Here is a 20782-nt window from a genome sequence, read left to right on the forward strand (position 1 = left end):
TTTCCATTAAGTTTTTCCAGTTCATTACTCTGAATTTAAGTTAATGAACTGGTTTTGTGTCATCACATTTCTACTTTGAATTGACAACAGGACAGCTTTGCTTAGAATCCACATTCTAGGTAGTTTTCATAGGAAAACATTTCCTCATTATTTATTAGGTGGACTCGGAACAGATTCTGGGAACATTGGACCTGAGATTGTCTTTGCTTCCGCCCACTTGGCTGCTAGCATCTACAGACTGCTGGGCACAGATAAGGTTTGCTTTCTGGGGTGGGGGGTCTTGGCAGAGAAAACCAGAGCTGGGAGGAAAGACTGGAGAGCTGCAGATCTTGGAGAAACTTTTACTTTGAAATTCATGTACTTCTCAATGGAAGTTTGATCTGGGCCTCACCAAACTATGTCAGCTCTCCTAGGCCTCCAGGAGTCTGAGAGCAGCTGAGTCGCCTATTTCCTGCTGCCAGAGAAGGAAAGAATTCAGGAAGGCCATATACAAAGAAGCTTCCTGCAAACTTCCTCCAAGGAATTCACAGCCTGCCTGCTTCACATTCCATCCCAGGCATTTCTGATGTCTGGTATTAACTGCAGTATTGTTTTTTGTGTCCAACAACTGGAAGTAAAGTGAACACAGCTTGAAGGGGAATGGGTGCACCAAATTATGGCACATTCACACCCCGGGAGATTGAGCAGCCTCTTCATAGAAAGGAAGAACTAAGTGCATGTCCATGAATGCTGACGTCCACTCTCCTAGGCTGCTCCCACCCTATTACTGGGCAAGGTGGGGGTGCTTGACCCTGTCCGTTCCTGCCAATGTGGGATTCCTCTAAAAGAAAGCATTTCCTTATGGACACCCCATCTGTCTGGCTGAGGTTTTCTCAGGACGAAACAGCAACCTGAGGTCTGTCTTTGGCTCCTTTCACAGGTGTTAGTCCCAAGTCTTAGTCAAAAGGCCCTCTTGGCCAACTCCTGCTTCTTCCCCTTTATTCTTCACAGGCATTTCTCCCAGTAAGGCTCTTGGGTTTAATTCAACTTGCATCTGTTTCTTGGGAAACCTGAACTGATACAATCTGCTATGATGCAATAAGGGGAAAAAAATCACTTGTGTGATATTTCTGCCAAAAATGCATGACCTGAATCTCTTCATGAGGAAACACCAGACAAACCGAACGGAGGTGCCTTGTAAGAACAACTAGCCTGTAGCCCCCCAAACTGTCAAGATTATGATTAAAAAATAAAGACAAAAACTGTGTCAGGTTGAAGGAGTCTAAAGAGATGACTAAATGCATGTGTGATCCTATATTGAATTTGTGACGAAGGACATCATTAAGGTAACTGGAAACCTTGAACTGGTTCTTCGTATGAGATGGTGATAACCATCCTGATGGCACGAGACGAAATGCTCACTGGAGAATTCAGGGATAATGAATGGATCATCATGTCTGAAACTGGGTTCAGAAAGATAAAAGTCTTTGCACTACTCCTGCAACTTGTCTGTACATTTGAAATTCTCATCTTTAAAGAAGTAAATGTGGAATATGGAGAATGGAGTCAGAGGGGCCAAGAAGGAAAGTCTGGAAACAAATTGGAAGGCTGTTACAGATGTCCAGCTAACAATGAGTGGGCCATCAGGTTTGGTAAGGAAAGAGAGATTCAGGGTAGATTTAAGTGATAGAATTTTACCAGACTCATTAATTGGATATGGGGGATAAGAAAAAGGGTTATAAAAGATAATTTTTTGTTTCTGGCTTTAGCAGCTGAGTGGAGGCTAGCCTTCAGTGTAGCAAGGAAGATTGAGGGGATAATAGGTTTTTAGATATGTAATAGTTGAGAAGCCTGATAGTAGTAGGGAGTTGGTTATATGGATCTAGAACTTAGAGTAGAAGTCTGGGATAGAGCTATAAATTTAGGAGTTAGCAGCATATAGAGCTATTGAGATGGATGGGATCACTTTCCTAGAAAAAGTAGACATTAGAAGAAGTCCCTAAGTTAAACCCTGATGACCTCCACCATTTACAGGTCAGTTAGAAGAAGAAATGCAGCTAAGAAGACTGATTATGATGGGACAAATTTGAATTCTCATCTGTCCCAGGCTTTTCAAATGGAATGTAGGTAGGATTCTGCGTGCTAATCCAAGAGGAAGGCATGCCACAGTGCTGGATTTGTCAGCACCTGCCTCAAAAAGTGTTTTCTTTATTGTAATTTTCAATCAGGCTACAATGGACTGACCATTCCTGCTTCCAGCATCATCCTCCATTGTGATAGTGGCTCAAAACAGGATGAGCTCTAAAGGTGGTTTTAAGTTTGCACTTGTATTAGGCTCTCTCCTCCTCCTAAGAACTTTGGGAATTCCCCTCTCTCCTGGGGCTCATTAGAAGCTTCCTATAGTTAACAAACAGATAACTAGTTGCCTTATTACATGTATAATAGGGGAAAGACTACTCTTATTTTCAATTCACTATCATTGTTACCATCCAAGGGAATTGTAAATGAGAGTTTTCTTAAATACAATTAGCTTAAGGCTACATAAGTATTCGTTCAGACAGTATTCTTATTTAAAAATGTTTAACCCTGGTCTGTGTCTGAAAGAGATAAAACACACATAGATTGATTTTATATTTTTTATATGTTTGCTGTTACACAAATTCTATAAAAATAGCCAGCATTCTTTATAGAGAGATAGGTGGTAGTTCTTTTTGGGTGAGTCACCTCTCACCCCAGAAAGTCACCTCTCACCCCAGTAACCGGTGAATAGGAAAGCAAAACCAAAACTAAGTAGGCAAGAAAACAATTCTTTCGGAGTGAAAAAGAGTGGAGGCGTGATCTTGACATTTCAGTGAGGGGGTTTCTAGGAAGATGTCCCAGATACTCTTAATAACCAAGAAATCTGTCCCATCATGTAAGATGTGTATTTTGTATAACCCCTCCTCAAGATGTCTTGAGAGCTCTTGAGAAAGCTGATGTATAAACAATCTAGCTAGAGTTCTGGGCTTCTAACCCTCCAAAATGTTAATAGTGAAATCGGTAGTAGTAGTAGTAGTGTGTTGAGTTACTTGGGTGGTATTTGCCATTGCACAATCGTTTTTCTCCTTTTTCCCAAAGTTGACCCTGAATAGGGCTCAGCCGAAGCAGATACAGGGAAGTTACGTGTTTCATGGAGTCTTAGAGATGCCTACTAAGGTGTGCAATTCTCCGACTTCACCCTCACTCTCTCAGGGGCATTGGTCTTGTTCATCACTGCATTGCCGGCACCTAGACTAGTGCCCAGCACCTAGTAGATTCATTATAAATATTTGTTGACTTCCTGAATAGTAAAATTAGCATGACCTTGTGTAGATGGGATATGGCTTGCTTATGTTACCGGATTTAATAAATACTCCAAAAATGTTGGCTCTAAATCATTTTTTACTTCTTCACTTTGGTTCTATAAAAACCAGGGAATATAATTTAATACAATTATGCTCTACCAGAGGATCTTCCTTCTTCTGGACTACTGCAAACATACTCCCTTGACTCAATTTCTCCCAGTGGTAGCATCTTACAGAACTGTAATACAGTATCACAACCAGGGTATGACCTGCATATTGATGCAGTCAAAATATAGTTCTATCATAAGGACCCCTCATTTTGTCCTTTTATTTATTTTTTTAAGATTTTATTTATTTATTCATGAGAAACACAGAGAGGCAGAGAGGCAGAGACAGGCAGAGGGAGAAGCAGGCTCCATGCAGGGAGCCCGATGTGGGACTCGATCCTGTGACTACAGGATCACACCCTGGGCCCAAGGCAGACTCTCAACCGCTGAGCCACCCAGGGATCCCTCATTTTGTCCTTTTAAAGCAACACCCACTTCTCTCTTGCCCCTATCCTGTACCTAACGCTGGCACGCATTAATCTGGTCTCCATTACTACAACCTTGTCATTTCTAAAATGCTAATATATGTGGAATTATATAGTATGTAATCTCCCAGAACTGGCTTTTTTCACTCAGTGAATTCTCTGGAGATTCATCCAGATTGCAAATAATTGGAAAAGAATTCAGTCTTACTGGTTACGGAAATGTAAATGAAGATGATGATGATATTATTTTGTTAAACCACCAAAGCTTAAGAAACACACAAAAGATCACATGCAATGTTTGCAAAATTGGACGAAAATGGGCACTTTCATAAAAACAGTAACAGCTAATATTGATTGCCTGTTACATGCTTTGCAAGGTTCTAAGCATTTTACCTATGTCAATTTATCTAACCACAACAACTCTATGAGGGAAGTGCTACTATTATCTCCAATTTATAGATGAGCAAACCAAGCATTGAGAGGTTAAGGTAATTTGCCCAGAGTCATAGAATGAGTTAATGGCAGGGCTAACACTCAAATATTTATTTCCTAGTTTGTTTTTTTTAATAACAAATGCAATATTTATAACATCAAAAATTCACTAGTCCACAATTAAAATGATGCTCCCCTAAGGGAGCAACCAAATATTCTGACGTCATAATTATTTCAATACTCCACTTCATCTCCTGTGTCCTATAGTGCCATACCGACCAACCCAAATGGGTCTTATCACTACTGAAAATTGTACATTATTTATATTTTATCTACAATTTTAAAAATATTTTCCTTTTGATTGTTTCCAAAGCCCTGAAACCATGACTGTTGATATCTGACAAAATGTATTATAAAGTAAAACATATGAACATCTTAGTGTATTTCCTAAGTTCCATGATATCTGATGCAGTCTACAGTAAAACCAAGTTTATAAGGCTTATTTTCTTAAAAGGAGGAGAGGTCATTTATTTTAGATCTATAGATTCAGATTTTTTAAATGAGAAAACAAGTCAATTATCCTGGAGGTATCATTCTCCCAAAACAGTGTTTTAAAACTGCAGCTTTATTTGTGGAACAGGAGTCCATATTAACTAAATGGATTCTAAACAATCAGAAGTATTATAATTATCTAAATGACTTCTGAGTATGGTAAATGGCACATAGATTATGTTAATGATTGAAATATCTGTCTACATTTGAAATAAAATAAGCTATTAAATTTACTATGTTCCCTCTGATAATAGAAATTAGTGAAAGGCAAACAGTGTTCTTCATTGAGCTTTTGTCACTGTAGTTTATTTGCTTCATTTAAAAAGTGTTCTTGTTTTCTTTCAAGTTTTAAAACTTTTTGAAAATTAAATCAATGGCTTAACATTGCTCAGTTAAAAATACATTCTTTATTTTCCTAAACTTAAAAATATTATTTCATGATTACTATGGCTTGTCTTTAAGTTGTGATTAAAATTATGACAAAAAAAATTAAATAAATAAATAAATAAATAAATAAATAAATAAATAAATAAAATTATGACAAAACATTTTGTTTCCTGGGGAAAGTGTTGCATGTATGAACAGGATATCGTTGTCATTATTATCCATAAAACTGGGCAGGTAATATTGACAACGTAGGCAATATGATGAACACAACAACAAAAAAGTCACTGAAATGTGACTCGGAGCACATTTGAACAATTCCTGGTTAACATGTCATGTGATAGTTTGACCCTAGGCCATTATAAATTAATGTTGAATATTTGTTCATCTTGGATTTTTTTGTGTTTCTTGAGATTTGTATTATCCCACGGTAGAATTATTACGTAATTTTGTAAAAAGATTTCTTTGTAGCAAATTCTTCACAGAGAAAATACAGAGAACTCAAAAATAATTCTCAGCAGGTTTCAGATATGAATTATATATTCTAATTTTATCCAGTGGGAAATAAAGTACTAACTAAATTTGCCCTTTACCACAGAACATATGAATCGGCTAAATGAGATACTAATTATATGAATAAGGTAGAGATAGTCTGAGAATTAAATCTTATTTAAGTATTATCACTCCTTTATATTGACAAGTGTCTAATTCATATATTACAGCCCTTTTCAAGATAAGTGAATTTACTTCTCGACCTCATTAAATTCACATTCAAGCTCATAAATTTTTCACATTATTCTTTTGCAAAGCCCAATTTATCTTAGATTCTTAATAAGAAAATACCGTTATGGCCAAAATAAACAATTTAAATGATATTTACTTTAAAAAAAAAAAGATTTATTTATTTATTCATGATAGACACATAGAGAGAGAGGTGGAGACACAGGCAGAGGGAGAAGCAGGCTCCATGCAGGGAGCCCAACGTGGGACTCGATCCCGGGACTCCAGGATCACACCCTGGGCTGAAGGCAGGTGCTAAACCACTGAGCCACCCAGGGATCCCCTGATATTTACTTTTATGTAGAGAATAGATTCATTTCTGAAATAGGGATCTGTGCTGTAAATCCTATAAGTTAAATTCCTGTCTGCCCATTGATTTCTCTTCTGTACCTGGAATTACTCTTTGGGGAAATGCATGCCCCTATCCAGTTTAGCTGTGATACTGCTCTTAGGAGCAGAGCGGGGACATTTCCATAGTAGCAATGTAGCATTTTTCTCTAGTGACCCGCCCATCTCCTGGGAAGTTTCTGTACTTGATTTTGTATGATCCGGTTCCTCCTGTTGGAATAGTCCCAGGGTTAGAGTCCAAGGTAAGAGCTAACAGTTTTTGAGCAACTTCTGAGTGGCAGGCACAATTCCAAGCACTTTACAGGCATAATCGAAACCTGTGAGGTGGAATTTATTAGCCCCTTTACAGATGAGGAAATGGAAGAGCACAAGCTCTCAGGGCTGGGAAGGGCCTGAGAACATAGCTTGATTCCAGAGCTGGGATTAGGACCTCTCTGCGATGTTGCCTTCTTACTTTGGAGCTTGGAGCTTCTCAGTCGTGGATGGCTTATCAGTGTGCTCGGATATGGATCCTCTCAGCCCGTGGGGTTGCTGGACAGGCCCTGTAGCCCAACACACCAGTCTGTTCCCGTGGTTGTGAGCAGCTTCATCCACTTACATCAGTGTGCTACACAAAGAGGATTGTTTTCTATAGATGCCATAGTGTGAGAATATTTGACAAGCACATTGTCCTAGAACAAAGTACACATTTAGAGATAAATATATGAACTATGTTTCCTGAGTTGTAACTGACCTTAAAATAAATATTCAGGGCAGCCTGGGTGGCTCAGCGGATTAGCGCCTCCTTTGGCCCAGGATGTGACCCTGGAGACCCCGGGATCGAGTCCCATGTCGGGCTCCTTGTAGGGAGCCTGCTTCTCCCTCTGCCTGTGTCTCTGCCTCTCTCTCTCTGTATCTCTCATGAATAAATAAAATCTTTAAAAATAAAAAAATAAATATTCAGATTCAGCTGCCTCGTGACAAGTGATAACATGGATACCTGACATAATTCTACTTTCTGTTGCTTTGTATTCAACTAGTACAGATGAAGAAAGTTTGAGAACAAAGGCGAATCATTTCTTCCCTTGATATTTTGTTACAATTCATATTAATTGGTCTTCCCTGTACATTAGGCAAGATTTGCCCTGACTAGAATTACCATTAAGTCTTATGAAAACTGACTTTAATTATTACCGATAATTCATTTTTGACTATTTGGGCTGCCTGCTTCCCAATTAATCGAATTAGCAAATATTTTCACCTTGAATGTTGAGGTACCACAAAGCACATGTGTGCAGAAGGTTAATGAGGGAATGCTTTCTGAAGAAGGGATGTTTCCCAGTTTTAAAAAATATATGTTGGGGATCCCTGGGTGGCGCAGCGGTTTAGCGCCTGCCTTTGGCCCAGGGCGCGATCCTGGAGACCCAACATCGAATCCCACGTTGGGCTCCCGGTGCATGGAGCCTGCTTCTCCCTCTGCCTGTGTCTCTGCCTCTCTCTGTGTGACTATCATAAATAAATTTAAAAAAATCAAAAAAATAAAAAATATATGATGGAGAGAATAGATATGCTCTTGCAGAGCAGCTCATGTGCAGCACCAAAGTGACTTTGGTGACTTCACATCACTTCAGTACCAGAATGAAATAGACATAATAGTTTAGAGTCCCTGAGCACCTTAGAAACAGCTTGGAATGAATCCAACTGGTCATCCCAACTGGCTTAAATCAAAGTACAGACACAAACACTTCCACTCAAATGTTTTCATTGTGTTTGAAGTGATTCGTTCACAATGCACTAATCATGGAAGCTCATTTGGAAGTGTGGTTTGTGGTTTTCCAGATTTTATCTCAATAGAAGTATTCAGGTAAAGATAAACGTGCTGCAGATGAGTCAAAGAGGAAAAAAAAACCAAAAACATTTCCTCTTGATTGCAATAAGCCAGAGAATGATTGCCCACTTACAACAGAACAGGTCCAATCCCGTTTAGCACGTTGGTGGGGGCCATCTTGGGAGCTTTGACCATTTCTCATCTGATCTGGATAACTGATTCCGTGTGAAATGCCAGGGAGGAGGAAGCAAAGATGACTTTGAAGTTGTCAGCCTCACTAACTCAATGGTCATTATCATTGTCCATTGTCAAGGAAACTATCCCCAGGAAGAGGAGTTGGTTGGGTGTGTTTGGGTGGAGAAGATAATGAATTCTTTGGAGAACGTGTAGATCTGAAGGAGCCAGGAGGAGATTCTCATGTGGCAATTTCATGAGAGCAATCGAAAATGTTTGCTTTGAATCACGTGGAAAGATTAGGACTAGAAATTTTGAGTTGGGAGACATCTACTCATAACCTTAGGAGTGAAAGAGACCTTCTCTCCAAGAAGGAAAGGATAAAGATAAGCTAAGGAGGCTCATCACATTACTGGGATAACCAATCGCATAGGAGGAGAAAGGCTGGTGACAAAGGCTGACAAAGGTCACACTGGCTGCCTTGATCTCCTGAACCCACCAAACACAGTTCTCTTTCATCCTCACCCTGGAATGCTTTTCCCACAGAGTTAGAGGTGCTTCCTTTGTACACCCTTAATACGCTTTCTGATTTTTATACTCAACCAGAGATTATGACAGGTTCCTGTCTCACCTGCTACACAATAAATTTATTCATTGAATGAATGAGCTGGATATGTAGAATAGGAAGAGACTGCTCAGGCCACATTTCAGAACTCAAGAACTTGGTGTTCTCATAAATTGGTCAGATGGCGTGTTATTTCATGGAAAATACAACTGAAAGCCCATTGTGCATCAGCGTTCCCAGAAAAAAGGCCAGACGTTTTGAAAACAATGTCAACAGGACTCTCCATTTCTCAGCTCTGGTTTTCTAGGTACTTACCTCGTTCATCTTCAGGCAGGCTTTCCCTACTCCAAAGTCACCTTCTGGGGTCACTTGCCTTCCTCTGTGAGTCTAGAGCACATAGAGCCTTGATGGACGCCCTTCGGCCCCCCACTCCAGGGAAGACATGGGGACAGTTTTGAAAGTAGGGTATGATATGGAGGCAGAAACAATATACAGTAACAGAAATCCATGCTAGGAATCATACAAAGGCCATCAAGTGAAGCAACAGTAGGGGATAGAAGGGAAAGGGAGTAAATTCATTCTCCCTCTTCCTCTGTCTTACTGTCAAAATTACAATCTGTTGGAGAGAAGGATGCTGAGCCTCAGGATCACATTGGCCTTGGGTTGGAGGTTCTGTAGACGAAGGAGAGTTAAAAAAAAAAAAAAAAAGGCTGACAATAAAGCCAGCCACTCAGCATTAGAACACTGAGTCTCAGTGTTTGCTTTTATTTAAATCTTGCCTTTGGTTTGATGTGAAAATATAATTGTGAAAATCTTATGTAAACTTTAAAAGGGTCTCTAAAGTTCTAAATCTATATTCTAGATATTTTATAAAAATATTTATATGGGCAGCCCCGGTGGCTTAGCGGTTTAGCGCCGCCTTCAGCCCAGGGTGTGATCCTGGAGACCTGGGATCAAGTCCCGCGTTAGGCTCCCTGCATGGAGCCTGCTTCTCTCTCTGCCTGTATCTCTGTCTCTCTCTCTCTCTCTCATTCTCTGTGTCTCTAATAAATAAATAAAATCTTTAAAAAAATAAAAAATAAAAATATTAATATATTTATAACGATACAGGTATAGATAGAATGGGTTTTGTAAATCGACCCAGGCCCAAACCCTGCTCTTCCATTTGCTCTCTGTGCGAAACTGAGACAGATGGCTTAAACTTTCATATCTCATTCTCTTTGGCACTCACATTAAGGGTTAAACGGGAGAATGCACACGAAGAGCATTTAGCACTTGCACAGTGCAACAGTCCAAACCAGTAGGTATTATTGGCATTATTGTTGTGGCTTAAGGATTTTTCTTTTTTATTGTGGTCAAACATACAGAACACAAAATGTGCCACTTTAACCACTTTCTAAGCATGCGGTTAAGTGGCAGTAAATATATTCACGTTGTTTTGCAGCCATTGCCATCATCCAGCTTGAAAACGACTTAATCTTCCTAAACTGAAACTGTACCCATTCAGCAGTAACTTTCCATTTCTCACTTTCTCTCCTCCAGACTTTGATAACCACCATCCTACTTTCTCTCTAAGTCTGACAATTCTACACATTTCCTGTTAGTGGAATCCTTTTTAAAATTTTTTAAATTTGGGATTAAAAAAAGATTTCATAGGGGACACCTGGGTGGCTCAGTGGTTGAGTGTCCTGCTCAGGTGGTGATCCTGGGGTCCTGGGATCAAGTCCCACATCCGCTCCCCGGTGGAGAGCCTGCATCTCCCTCTGCCTGTGTCTCTGCCTCTCTCTCTGTGCTCTCATGGATAAATAAATAAAATCTTTAAAAAAATGAATAGTAAAGGCCAACTCCACAGTGTTTAGTCATTAATTCCTGCGGTTTTGCTACTCCATGGGCCACATTCCAAAGGCCTAAATCCCACCAACCTCTTGATAATATTTACTAAGGGGAAGGCCCAATCTCTACATTGCATCTTAATGCCCCATCTACTTCCACAAGCATCACAGAACAGCGTTTGTTTCAGAGACTACAAAACCTGAAAATATTTCCGACCGGGAGCTCAGATGCTTTGGTGCTTTAATTGTGGCTGAGCTGAAAAGTTTTCAGCCTGAGTATTGCAGCTTTTTCACCATCAGCCTCTCGGCTCCTCTCCCCGAAGTGACTGTAAATTTGCAGTCGGTAAGCAAAATAGATGGTAATGAGACATAAATATTCATTACTAACAAATGAGGGCCTAAATCAAGAGATAAGATTAATTATTCAGAAAAAGCTCTCTTTTGAAAAGTTTCTTCTCACAGATGTGTAGCAATTACGCAACCTGTGTCTTTTTATCATGCATATGAGCTCTAGAGCGTCTGCCTGCCTGGCAAGTCTGCATTCCTCTCTCTACCCTGACGCCAAGTCCTGGCTCCCGGGCCAAAAAGTAAGAGCTGCTAAGCCAGGAATCGTCAAGGACCAAGCAAGTTGTTCCCGTAGGGCTGACTTTACCCCCGTGCAATCTCTTAGGGTTGCAAGCTCTTTGACTCCACAAAGACTTTGCAATGCAAATGTGGTTCTTTGGGGTGGAACGTCCTGGAACTGCTGCATCCTGGAGCCCACTGCGGTTCCCTAGCTCAGCGCCTACCTCCCGGGGCCTTCTGTGCCCCAGATGACTTACAACCCTTCCTACCAACGACGCGAGCCACCTCTGCAACTTCTGCTTGCTGTGTCGCCTCCTGGGCAAGCAATGACCTCTGAACGTGGGGCTGTTCCATCCGTCAAACAGGTGGATACAGAGAGCCCTGCGAAGCCCCTGGTGTCACGTGTGGCACCTGGGCGGGGTGGGGGGGGCATGCAGGTTAAGGATTAGATTTAGGAAAGAGGCCTGCAAGTCTGGGCAGTAGTTTTCCAGCACTTTCTCCTGGAGACTCCTCATTTCTCTGCCAACAACCATCTCACAGCCTCTAGCGCCAGAATCTGGGAACTGCAATTTCCACCCCACTTGCCCTTGGGCTAAGCAAGGCCTGTCCGACCTCAGGCTCTCCTCGCAGCAGCTAAGCCTGCGGCTCCAATTCAGCGCCCTTGTGATTTAATTACCTTTATCTCATCCCTACCCTTGGCCCTCAGGACTCCAACAGCGGCTTTGCAGAGCCCGGGTTTGACAGCCCGCCTCCTATCTCTGGTTTTTAATCTAAACAAACGTCAATGAATGGGACAGACTTTTCCAGGGACACTCTGATATCAACAGAGGGGAAAATTCTGCAGGAACAAAAGCAAAAAAAAACAAAAACAAAAACAAGAAAAACCTAAAGAAACAAACTCTCCCACATGAAAGTAACTTTATGAAACCAAAAACTTCCCTGAAAAAGGATTTTATCTATATGTGATTTGTTTGGTTGAACATTTATAAGTATGCTTCTCTTAATGTCTTGCCAGTTAACTCTAGAAAAATGACTAACAGCAAGATAAATGACCCCAACCTCTGAGCAATCAAGAATACCTGATTACCAATGATTTGTCCAAGGTACTATCTTGAACTTCTTAGAACAAATACAACAAAAACTCTCTGTGTAGACTTTACAAACAATTTTTATTTAGAATACCCAATCTGTTTTGGTATTAAATTTAAACTGAAGATTTAATTGTTTACTGTCACAGTTGAAAATACTGGAGTTCAAAACATGCTATTGACTTAATAATTAAGTCAAATAAATTTCTGTCATAAGTGTTAAAAAAAACATGTTTTTTTAACCATGTTTACATTTAATGCTAACTCTGGGCTCTTTGTTACAAAAAGGGATGCTATGTTTGGCATATACTTCTGTGTCTTTGAAAAATCATGCTGGTATTTATTGGTGCTCACTACAGCCGAGGCGCTGTGCCCCACACCTTGCATATATTGTTTCACTTAATCCACCCAGTAATCCTGCGTGGAAGGTGGGTGCCACCCATACCCACTTTATAGATACAAAAACACAAAGGCTTAGAAAGGTTAAGTAACTTGCCTGACTTCACATGGTTTTACGTGGCAGGGCTGGATCAACCAGGCTGACCTGAGAACCGGTGGTCCGAATATTCGGTGATGTGTTCGAGTGCAGGTCCCCAATTCAGAAAAGGTAATACTGAATTATTCCTTTAAATTGTGAAGCCTCTGGAAGGCTTCACTGATGGGTGACTGCATTTAAATTATGGACTCTGCATTTCTCCCCTCTTATCCTCTTTATTTTTTATTAAGGTCCTTAGGTTTAGTTTTTTTAAAAAACTAAAATCCATCTGGTCTCTGTTCCTTGAGATAGGAAACATAAGGCTTCAAGAGGGCCATACAACTGTCCATGTTTGAAATTCCTTGTCCTTATAACATGCTGAATTCATCCAAGAGTACATGGTACTCAAGACCTCAGCGCCTCTTGCGGTTGGAAATATCTTTTTTTAATCAAAATAGTAAGAACATTTGAATAATTTTCTGGGAAGGTGTGCCTGTAAGCTAAGAATTAGGAATGCTTTCTATCCAAGTAAAAAATAAATAGTCCCATTTGTAGAATTTATTGGCTCTATAAAAAAATATCAGGAATTACTTAGGAGATTTTATGCGAGTGAGTTATAACACTTGTCTACAGAGTGAGTCCAGAAGAGAGTTCCCGGGAAGGTTCTATTTCTTCTATTAGAATGTCTATTTTTATTCTTTCTTTTTTATTATTTTTTAGTTCCTATTTTTATATATACTTTATAATATATAACTTATATTTGAAACCATGTATTATTATGTACATTATAATATATATTATATATTCACATATATCCATATATTTTTATGTATTTATGTACATGAAGTACATGCTCAAAATGTTGTATCAATGAAATAAATAATCAAAAAAAGTTTGGAGAGCATGTTTTAAAAAACTTTTGAAATTACAAAATATTAGGAATTCTCATGAACTTGAGAGTTAAACTTTCAGCATTTCTAAAATATAATAAGCATTTATATTTTGTAATCCAAAGAACCAGAATATTTTTTAAAGATACACTGTTTTTATAAGAAAGAGCTAAATCAAGGCAACCCTGGTGGCTCAGCGGTTTACCACCGCCTTCAGCCAGGGCCTGATCCTGGAGACCCGGGACTGAGTCCCACATCAGGCCCCCTGCATGGAGCCTGCTTCTCCCTCTGCCTGTGTCTCTGCCTCTCTCTGTGTGTCTCTCATGAATAAATAAGTAAAATCTTAAAAAAAAAAAAAAAAAGAGCTAAGTCATAAATAAATATACTAGGTGATGAAGTTAAAAGGGCACTTAGAGGATATACTGGGTTCATCTACATTAAAGTATAATGAGGATTAAAAGCCATAACGATATCCTTGGGGCCCTATAAAATTCTTAATTTTGCTCTAGCCTAAATTGTCTTAATTCCTCTGTCTAAAAGTAAAATTATACAGAGTGCCAGTCATTGGAAAATGATTTTTTTTTTCAAGTCATTCGCTTATGCTTTCATTGGGCCCCTTTGTCCCCAGTGTGACCTACAAGGTCTTCTAGTATCCTGAGGTATCCGATCTTACTTCATTGCCCTTCATGAGTCTGCTCCAAGTCTGAGCTGCATTCACTGCTCTAACAGTTGTCTTGCCTTTGGACATTTCCAGAGCCCACTCCCTCTGTATGAGAGAACTACCCATCCCTGCTCTTTGCCCGGCTAACCTCTTCCATCCTTTCAGCCTCAGCTTAAATATTCGTGGCCTCTCCTTTGTGTTCTATGGAATCCTGTTCTCTCCTTGCCTTTAACATTGATCATATTGCATATGTAGTATCTATCTACCAGCCCTAAATTGGTGAGACTCACTTCACATTTCCGGCAGATTGGACTCTGCTCTCCTGTCCCTGGACCCATGTCTAGGTGGAGAAGTGATGGGGCATGACGTCAGCCTTTGCACTTGCATGATGCAAAAGTTTCTCCAGCCCTTAAGTGGGACTGCACACACTCCCCCATCAGCTGCTTTGTACCTTGTGGGGGCTTTTTTAGGATGCTTTGATCTCTTCACTTAACTCAATTATTTCCTACTTTCTCCTTTCTCTTTTCTCCTTTCTGTCCTTTCTTCTTTCTTTAGCTTGTTAGATTGATGGGTTGATCTTCTAATATCTCTGGGTTTTGTTCAGGTACTCACAGTCTGTAGGAAATTAACCTTGGTCCTCTAGGTAGTGTCAGCAAAAACTTATGTGCCAATCCAGATAGTGGCCAGCTGGGACCTGCCGCCCGCCAGGCAGGGGAAAGAGAAGTCACTAGCAGCATAGGGAAGGATCAAAGCGGTTTTAGATGAGAGTAGATTTAGGATGCCATTTGACCCTTGATCCACAATCAGTCTTTTAATGCAAATTTTCCCTCATATGGAAAAGGAAGTATGTGTTTCTTTCTCAGTTTCTAATCTTTTTTTTTAAATCAAGAAATGCATTTTCTTTATCTTTACATCCATTCGCCTCAAGGGCAAGGATGTTAGAAATTATGCCATCAGCAAAATGGGGTTTGATTACGAAGGCAAAAACATTGCTGAATTATTTGAAATTCTGTTTTGTTTATGCCCTAATTCAAATATGACCTTGACTCTGTTTAACTGTAATAGATGGTGTATTATCACCATTCCTCAGCTGTTTTTCTGGATCATGAATTCAGATTTATGTCATATGCCAGTTAGTTGATTAGAAGAGTGTTTTACTTAAGTTGTCATTGTGTTGAATATTTCTTTTGTGGATCTGAATCGCAGATTTGCTCATCCCCCTCTCTCCCAAGACTAGCTTAAACAAAACAGACAGATGGTCCTCAAGTAGGCACCATTCTCAAGATTGATTTCTACAGTAATTTTTTGTTGCCTCTAGTGATACTGTTTGCTTTAATATCTTCTCAAGATTGTGCCTTGCAAAGAACAGCACATGAATTTGTCAGTTTCTCAGGGGACAAAGCTTTCATTTAGATCTTCAATAAATAGGGAAAATTATTTTAAGTGGCTGGAAGTTAAAGTGTGAAATTCTTATTTCAGGATATTATTTGCCTTTTAATGGTTGAATAGATGATGAAGTAAGAAGCATCCAAAGCCTCACATTATTATAGTTATCACAGTAATTATCAATAATATATTCCAACTAAAATTACAAATGATTGATTGGGAGACTGTGTTTATATAGAAACATGGTCTGCTAATAATCATAAACTAAGAACAGCCTGAGCTGGATTTACATATTAATGAGTTTATCTTTTCCCAAATATAGTGACTTAGTTATCTGGCTTGTTTGAAGAGTGAGGTCACATAGTGATTTTTTTTTTTAAGTAATTGAACTAGCTCCTTTTAAAAAATATTATACTCTTAAAAATCTTTTTTCTTGGGGGGATCCCTGGGTGGCTCAGCGGTTTAGCGCCTGCCTTTGGCCTAGGGCCTGATCCTGGAGTCCCGGGATCGAGTCCCACGTCAGGCTCCCTGCATGAAGCCTGCTTCTCCCTCCTCCTGTGTCTCTGCCTCTCTCTCTCTCTCTGTGTGTCTATTATGAATAAATAAATAAAATCTTTAAAAAATAAAAATCTTTTTCTGATGCAAGATATAGAGAATCTAGAAAATTCAGATAAAAAGAACATAATCGACCACAATCCAACTGTCCAGAGACAATTATTGTTAATAGTTTAATATTAACCTTTTTTTCATTTTTTACTTGAATCTAAAACTTTGTATGTATAAAAATAAGTGAAAACAATAATGGAAAAATAGAATATTTGGCACACCTATTTGTGAAGAATGATAGAAAAAGGTAGGCAAAGTCTCCTTAGTGCATGGCTGCTGACTGATTTTAGGCATCTTTTTTTTTTTAAACATATTATTTATTTACCTGACGGAGAGAGAGAGAGAGAGAGAGAGAGAGAGCATGCAAGGAGGGGGAGTGGCACGTCAAGGAAGTGGGGAGGAGAGGGAGAGGGAGAAGTAGGCTTCCTGCTGAGCAGAGAGTCCAGGGCAGGGCTTCCTTCCCAACACCCTGGGATCATGAACCCAGCTGAAGGCCGACACATAATGGAGTGAGCCACTCAGCGCCCCTGATTTTACGCTTCATATTAAAAAGTATATACCTTAATTCAACAACTCTGAGCCCATTTTTAAGAGAGAAAAAAATTATTTATGTCCACTAAACTTAATACATTTTGAACAAAACGATGCTTGGGATGACCTCAAATAATAGTACAGGCACATTTGGTAGGTTAAAAATCAAATATACACTTTTTTGTGAAGCTCACGAGTGTCAACAAAGGGCATGTGCTTCCTTGAGGTTGGTGCCAGAAGAAGCCCTATTCATCCATAATAGCAAAAGTTTGTTGGGAATTCTATTAATTGATGACTAGGAAACAATGTTTTAAGCAATTTACATTTTTATATGATAGTTTGCTACGTATGTAAGCATTCTACTGTGGTTTATATATGATTTGGGAAATTGGGGTTTGACTGACACAATATAATTTAGGCTAGAATGATGCACATGTTTAGCATTTTCCTGCATATTTTCAGTACTGTATTATTAATGTTAATAATATATTACAGGTATTAACATTAATCATGCAGGCACATGAGGTATCTACATATGTCATTGTGGGTGCATAAATAATTTCTGGAAGCATATGTAAGAACTTATTACCATTGTTTGCTTTGTGGCTAGGGACAGGAATGCTAATTTTGAACCATCTGTATATGTTAGCTTTCAAAAATTGAATTATAAAAACACAAATCCAATGTGAAAAATATACTTGTATGCCTTTAAACATGACTAGTTTTATCTATTTATAGGAAAAGCAAACACGGTTTTATCGTAGTGATTCAAGGTCTCCTTCAGTATTAATTGTGTAATCATTTACTCAGAGGCTACCAAGATATTAGGAGCTGTTTACCTCTATGGTGGACTCAGGTTGGTGGTTCTGGAGTTCCAGTCAGATATCCAGTGGTCCCTTTCAGGAGCCATTGGGTAGGAGGTGTCTTGTTGGGGAGGGCCTTGTGGGGAGGAGAGACAGAGACAGAAACAGAGACAGAGCGAGAAAGAAAAAGAGAAAAGAAGGAGGAGAGTGGAGAGAGACAGAGACAGAGAGAGAAAAGAAAAATGCCCTGAGAGTTTCCCATATTACTGCTTCTTTTTTTGTTGGCTGTTTCTGACTCATAAATCTGTTGTTATCAACTACAACTTTCGTTACTTCTCCTAATCAACTCTAGGCATTCCTTAATGACCTCTGAGATGCTGCTTGAGCTGCCAAATGAAATCCTGCCTCTAGCAGCAAAGACTGAGCTTCTTTCCTGTCTGATGATTTTTGGAAGTGCCCTAGGTAACCCTAGGGCTGCTTTGTCCGGCTCCAGCTTAGTGTAGGGACGGGATCCTACTTTGCTAGGGAATGACAGAAATTCCCAGAGTCCCTGTTTATCTGTAGATGTTTGGAGGCATGTGTTCTAACCGCTGTGACTTCCTTCAGAGAAGTCCAAAGTCAGGCTTCTATTCTCAGGTGGGAAAAGAGTAACGAGTAGTAGGACTCTCGGCTGCCTTCATCGTGTTCCCTCTACCACTGCCAACCATTCACCCTCCAAACTTTTCCACCAATGCCTATTTGAACTTATCGCCCTCTTGAGCTTTGGTAAGCAGGCACCCACTTTTTGCCACCTGCCGTAGTGCTGGCCTAGTCTGGAAATCTAGTAGTAACTGAAATAAACTGCATGCCTCAGTAGAGCGGTCTGACCTAGTTTCATATTGGATATTTAGCCACATGATCTATGTGTCTGTCACAGTCATAAGAAGTTCTGACGACTATTTAGTTTTATCAGGGCTTGGTGTCACTTCCTCTTGAGGACTCATGGCAGTCAAGGCTAATTACTTGGACATAATTGCCAAACCACCCACAGCTCTTTGAATGACAGAAAGCCATCGGGAGTCCTCCAACAGCCAGGCTGACACTGGCCTAGAGGCTTCATCTGACCTTCCTGGGGACACTATCCCTTAAGCAATTCTCCACCTTAGAATTTTGAAGCAAGCCACCCACAGGCTGTGCCCAAGTAGCTTGTCCCAGATACTTCGTTGACATCAGTGGGAATGTCTGTTTTTCTGAGAAGCGGTTTCCATTCTTGCCACCATGTCAAGGATGTACGAGGCTCATGTGTTACACAAGTGCAATGACACACGCCTCTCATCACTGCACAAGCATCCCGATGCAACCTGAATTCCTGTGAATCGTCTGCTTGGTTTTCTTCCCCAACACAGCTCATTCTGCTCTGTTTCTGTCTAACCATCAGTTTGCACGTCTCATGAATTTGTTTTCAAATGGACTTTTTGGACTTTAAAACTGTCCCAAGCTCCCTGCTTGCAGAAGACCATCCTTGTTCTTAAGGAACTTAACATCTAGAAGGAGAGAGGAGACCGGTGCCTAATTTACCATGATGCAAGTGAACTGATAGTGTGCTGGAGTAGGGGACCTAGCAACCCGTGACAGCCATTCAGAGGAATAGGTCTCTGGAGTGCAGGAAAACTTCACGAAGGAGGTAGCATTCTGAGCTAAGAGTTAAAGGCTGGCTAGGGTTTTGAACTACAACTAGAAGGTGGAATTGGTATTCCAGGCAGAAGAAATAAGCAAATGGAAGAAGGTATGAAGTCACATTGCTTAGAAAACAACTGGTAGTTCAGTTTTGACTGAAAAAGAGTACGTGGAAAGTAGTACGTGCAAGTAAAGGCTGAAAAGACATTTTGGGGTCAAATTGTGGCAATCTTTGATTTTCCAAATTAAGGAGTTTAATGGAATTAATTACGGTAATTAATTGAAGTAAAATCACTTTTAAAAATAATAAACTTATAATTAAAGCATTAATTGAAGTAATAAAGGGGACATGTCAGGATTAGCGCTTTAGAGATTAATGTGATAATGGAATGCGGAATGGATTGGCCAGGAAAGAGAAAAATAGTAAAAAAGGTATCGACATAGTAGCAAATCTCAGTTATAGCGATATAAGTGGGGATGTAAAATAAGCGAGTGTAATAGCAGAGTATAAATACTGTGAAAAAATATTTCAGTGTATGGCAACCAGTGAGGTGTCTATATACTTGGTAGTGACTTAAAAGAAAAGAAATGGTGTCTTACTCCTTTTTTTTTTTTTTTTTTTGTATCCCGTGTAGCCTCTATCATTTTGCTTTTGCACGTGGTAGGTATTTGATGATGTGGAATCAAGAGGCTCTAGAAGATAGGCCAAGAGCTGTACCCTGCAAAAATGCATGGGACTTTAGTGCCTGCATCTATAAATATCCAATATCACTATTTAGGATGTTTCTGGGTTAGCCAGACTCAACGTTGTTACTGCTAATTGAAAATGCTGGATTTATAGCTCCTGGAAATTGAACTGTACTGCAATACTCTTGATATGCTATCACTGTGATTCTTCTGTACTTCATTCTAGATTTACAGAGGATGCCGCCATTATTTTTAATCTATATTTTTTTTATTTACACAAGTAATGCTTCCTTATAATAAATTCACAGACCACAAGAGCATATAGAATAAGGAAAACAAATTCCAATGCCCCTGGAAAGCTGGCAGGTAACATCACAAGTCAAGTTTGACGCCGAGAGAGGGCACATACCCTTTAAAAGGGGCAACATTTCTCAGCTCTAGCCAGTTGTTGCCAAGCAAGAATACAGGGTCTGGGGTTCTAAATCTTCTCATTTTTAAAAAAGAGATCAGGAAATCCAGGTTTTTTTAAAACACTGGTTCTCAATCTCTCTGTGTGTGTGTTTAAAAAATATATCTGCTGGTTAAATCTAGGCTGATAGTTCACTAGTTTGTAGTCTCTGATATGAAGTAAAAAACTGAAAATCTTTCTATCCCCTAATGTCATTTCTTAAAGATGTGCATGCCTAACAATATGCTGTGTGTCTCCAGAAACGTGTTACATCTTTAT

This window comes from Vulpes vulpes, chromosome 13, assembly GCF_048418805.1.
Source record: "Vulpes vulpes isolate BD-2025 chromosome 13, VulVul3, whole genome shotgun sequence".
Lineage (NCBI taxonomy): Eukaryota > Metazoa > Chordata > Mammalia > Carnivora > Canidae > Vulpes > Vulpes vulpes.